We start from the raw sequence: 5,038 nt of genomic DNA, 5'->3' as shown, positions 1-5,038 counted from the left end.
AAAGAAGCCCATTATATATATATATATATATATATATAATGGGCTTCTTTCAGTTTTTCCAACTACCAAATCCACTCACAAGGTTTTGGTTAACCCAGGGCTATACAAGAAAACACCTGCCCAAGCTGCTGTGAAGCGAGACTGAACCCAAGACTACATAGTTGAGAAGCAAGCTTCTTAATCACAAAGCTATGCCTTCACCTATAAACACTATCATTAAAATGAATGGTAAAATGGCTAAACTCTAAGAAAAAGTCAACTTACAAGGCTGCGTTTGCTCAAGAATTTCTTAGCTATATCATTATATTAACCCTTTAGCATTCAGATTAGTCTGTCAAATGCAATGCTTATTTATTCATGTCAGTTTGAATTATTTATGCAATATTTCATAGCTTCAAGATTTCAATGATGTGATTGTTGAGTTTTAGTATGATATTGTAAGGTAAGATATGACAGGCCAGATCTTATCAGTTTAAATGATAAAGGATTAGATGTTATTATATCTGAAGACACAACATTGTATCTTGTTGGCACTCCGTCGCTTACGACTTCGAGGGTTCCGGTTGATCCGATCAACGGAACAGCCTGCTTGTGAAATTAACATGCAAGTGGCTGAGCACTCCACAGACACGTGTTCCATTAACATAGTTCTCGGGGATATTCAATGTGACACAGTGTGACAATGCTGACCCTTTGAAATACAGGTACAACAGAAACAGGAAGTAAGAGTGAGAGAAAGTTGTGGTGGAAGAGTACAGCAGGGTTCGCCACCCCCACCTGCCGGAGCCTCGTGGAGCTTTAGGTGTTTTTGCTCAATAAACACTCACAACGCCTGGTCTGGGAATCGAAACCGTGATCTTATGACTGCGAGTCCACTGCCCTAACCACTGGGCCATTGCGCCTCCACCAACATTGGGTCTAGCACTAGGATATCACCATCATTCTTTTATGTTTATTTTTCTGTACATAGGAAAACAGATATTAAATGATGACAATAGGTTGGATGAGTCATCAGGGTCCAACTCAGTTTTTGTGCAAAGCTACTTGCCAACCTAGGTGGGTCAGGGATATCTTGCTCACAAGTTCTGTTTTGGGCATGTTTTCTACAGCTGGACAACTTAGCAACACCACTAACCGTCTTTTTATGGTACAGAGTGTACTGGGTGCATTCTATTATAAATGACAAAGAGAACATTGCTTTCATTTATTCACTGAGATCAAAGAGGTTGTTTCACCCAGATAGTATTAAAACCTCACTTGATTGAATTCAATAAGGTACAGCACAAAGTCGCAAATATAAAGAAAAAAGAAATCAGAACATAGTAGACACCATCTCTCTTTCCTTCCTTGAGACTCAATTGTAATGAGTAACAGTGTATTAAAAAATCGCAGACCATAAATCAGCCTTATGTAGTTGTACGTATGAACGCACGTTCATACGTACATGTATGTTGAAGATATAGATTACATTTTTTTGACCGTTACACATAAAAAAATACAGTTTCATTAATATACAGAAATAAATTCAACAAGTTGAAAGAAACGAGAAGTAAAAGTCATTTCGTCGTAGAGAATTACAACTTAAATTTTATACTAACTAATCTTTCGTTCTAGCTATAAGAGTTCACAACAATTAAATATTGTCGGATTTGAGTATTGAACATAAATATTAGCCGATACTCAAGAGGGTGAGTGTCGTGGATTTGAGTGGCATCCAACGATCACTGGAGAGTTTGCCGAAAATCAGGGTTTTTATAACTACTCATACACGAATCATAGAACCGTAACCCCGTGAACAACTTCTTCAACGAAGTTCAGAATTCGTATATGGGCAGTAATTTTTAACCAATGAGAAATCAATAATTTCTCATGTTCAGGCAAAACGAACTTACGTTCTCTCTCCACCTCTTATGAGTTTGCTACATAGTCATTTGACTTGCTAAATATAGTAACCAAAACCTTCATTGAGACACAATTCATTGACAACATCATCATTTTAATGTCTACTTTCTCCGTCCTTGCATAGCGCATACAAAATTCATTGAAGCAGAGTTTCCTTCGCCAGGTGCCCTTCCAGTCCCAACCACTCACCTGTTTTCAAATAAGGTAATATTTCTCTCAAAGCCAGATGTGTTTCTGCAGAAAATTGGAAATGAACAACACCACTTGTATGATGGTGATGTTCTTTTACAACCATCATGTAATATGAAAACAAAGAGATAGGGGAACTTATTTTTCATGATCCAAGTCACATCTTATATAATGATAATTTCTACTAAAGGCACAAGGCCTGAGGTTTACATCAACCCCAGTGTTTCACGGAATTAATTTATCAACCCTGAATGGATGAAAGGCAAAGTTGACCTCGGCAGAATTTGAACTCAGAACATAAAGACAGACAATATTCCACTAAGCATTTTGCTCAGTGTGCTAACGGTTCTGCCAGCTCACCGTCTTAATAAATTCCTCAAAAGAGAGAGACTTCCTAGGGCTGCTCATGAAAACCCCATAAAACTACAGTTGCTCTGACTAGTAGAGCAAGTGCCTTCTCAACATTATTTTCTTTCAATTTACAGTTGCATGCTTAGAGTAGGTTTATTCACTTGGATGATTCTTGCCACATTCACCAACTTTTCAACAAAATTGCTGGGAGGTAGCACCTCCTTTTCTACTTCACTTTATTTTTCAAGTGGAACTTAAAAAATGTTAAGGGCTTGGTCAAAGAGGAAAGTATCTATCTAGTCTCTTCAATCTGGTCCACAACACATCTTTCACTAAGACTACCAGACAAAGAAATTCTGCCTTCCCTTCTCAATCGAAGGAAAGAAGCAGAACGATCTTCATAATAGCCTCAGCTGATAACCAGGTTTGTTCTACATGTAACATAAACCCACAAGTCAGCAATGCATGGAAAAAAGTTTTATTGCCCTGCACATATCTTGGCAAGCCCAGCTGACAGCACTTCCATGTCTGTCGAGTTTATCTTGAACTAGCAATGCCCCCCACACACCCCATTGCACTGCCAGGCCAAAGGTTTCTGGAAGTTATCCATGGGCCCTAGGCTGAAAGTTCTCTGGAACAGACCAATTAGTTAATTCTCATTGATACCCAGAGCCTCCCCAAGAACATCATCGCATCGGCCTATCATCAACCCTCTACAGAACACCAAAGTGGAACTTTCACTGTATAGCCCAACTGTGAGCACCTGAAAATACTCTAGGTACCCTGCCTCAGTCTATGTTTCATCAAGGACTGCAGCACAAAGAGATGAGCCACAGTGACCACACTTGTTCCCCATCAAGGAAGTGCTGGAGATGTAGCCTAAGCCTCTGCTCAACTTTTCAGAAATAGTTTTCTCTTGGCCCACTTCTGGGTGAGATTAGTGACCCTGCTTGTCACCTCATTTGAGTTCTTTACCTGGAGAGCTGGACCAAACCAGACCCCAAGTAATTTAACTGGTCCTTCCATCCAGTGTCCCATGACATTATTGAACAGCATGGATCATCCCCTCCACATTCTGAGCTGCAAGCCCACTGACCTTTCTTGGTTAATTTTTGCTGTCACCGCCTCATATTCTTTAAGAACAGTGCTGATCTGGTGTATGTGCCTGGTGTGTTGTGACACTATGACAGTGACATCATCTGTGTATGCCCCTATGGATTTCCATAACCGAGCTTATACAACATCTTTCTCAACACCAATTTATGCAGTAGTGGCTCTAGAGCCAGTACATACAGAAAAGATGAGAAACAATCTCAATGGACTAAGTGCATGATGCTGAATGGTTCTGAAAGGTAACCATTCACCCAAGCTACTAAGCAGATGTACATTGCAGCAATCCAGCTATGGAAAATGGGACCAAAACCAACTACTAAGTATTGGTGGTCAACCCTATTGAAGAGATTGATCAGGGTCACACCTATGCCAGGTTCTTTAGCTAACCAGTCTATGATGTATTGCATGAAGTGGAGGTTTGTCATGGATAGTTCTGCTTGGGATGGCGCATGTTTGCGCATCATCAGTCAGTTCCTCAACAAGTGCCAACCTCTTTGCTAACACTTTGGCCAAAATCTTGAAATCTGCATTTAACAAAGTTATGGTCCTAAAATTTTCTATTTGATCCCCTTTTTTGATTTCTTTCCTTAGCAGTATCACCACATTTGATAGAATAATCTGGTTGCTAAAGGGTTAAAAGACATTTGGATTTTCTTTTGTAGTTCTAACTTCCTTTGTTTTGTTACCACATTCTTAAAAATACCACAGAAATTGAAGCAAATCAAACCAAAATATTCCAAAATGTTGTCCATTTTCTACAAAGACGGCAAAAGAGGCAAACAATTAATAAATGCAGTGATGCAGGCATATATTATAAGCCTCTCACACTTAAAAACCACTCAAAAATATCAAGCTTACGGAGACCAAAATAAACACCCCTTGCCAATGTAAGGAACAAGAATAATAAGCTGTAAGACACCACAGAGCCTCTTACCCTTTGTCATTAAACACAATAACTGCTGTGCGATAAGTTGAGTCTATAAGACAACTTTTGTAAAATTTTCTCCATTGTTAGAAGCTGTCTGTATTTCCTTTTTCTTTTTCTACTACTTTAATAGGATCTATTTTAAAACGGGGGCGCCAGTTCTCATTTATGTTTTATGTAGTGTTTTTGGTACGGAAAGACTTTCAAACTTCGTATACTTATCTATTTTGTGTCATAGAATACAAAATATTTTTGTATTCGAATTTATTTCATGTAAAAAATTGTCTTATTTCGATAATTTCTACTAATCACTGACGTCTATTCAGTTGAAAACAGTTAGCGCTGTATATCGTATTAATCCCCTAACCCTAATTAGACTGTTAACCGTAACCGTAACCCTAACCCTAAAACTAACCCTAACTCTAGAATTGTTACACACATAGATACGCACAGCGTAATTTATTATATAAACAATGTATGCGTATAAATTACGATTAAACCGGATGAAATATGTCACAGGGAATAACATTTTTATGACCGCCCAGCATTAACTGTATT

General features: G+C 38.6%; 1 protein-coding gene across 1 annotated transcript in view; it reads right to left on the bottom strand.

Annotated features, from left to right (window-relative positions):
* The window catches only part of LOC106878906 (ribose-5-phosphate isomerase), a 66,065-nt gene that overhangs the window by 42,253 nt on the left and 18,774 nt on the right, over nt 1–5,038 (bottom strand). The gene's annotated exons all lie outside the window — the stretch shown is intronic.

The sequence above is a fragment of the Octopus bimaculoides genome, chromosome 18, assembly GCF_001194135.2.
Source record: "Octopus bimaculoides isolate UCB-OBI-ISO-001 chromosome 18, ASM119413v2, whole genome shotgun sequence".
In the NCBI taxonomy this organism is placed as follows: domain Eukaryota; kingdom Metazoa; phylum Mollusca; class Cephalopoda; order Octopoda; family Octopodidae; genus Octopus; species Octopus bimaculoides.
The sequence above is the reverse complement of the archived record's forward strand: the minus strand, read 5'-3'. Positions and strand labels throughout refer to the sequence as shown.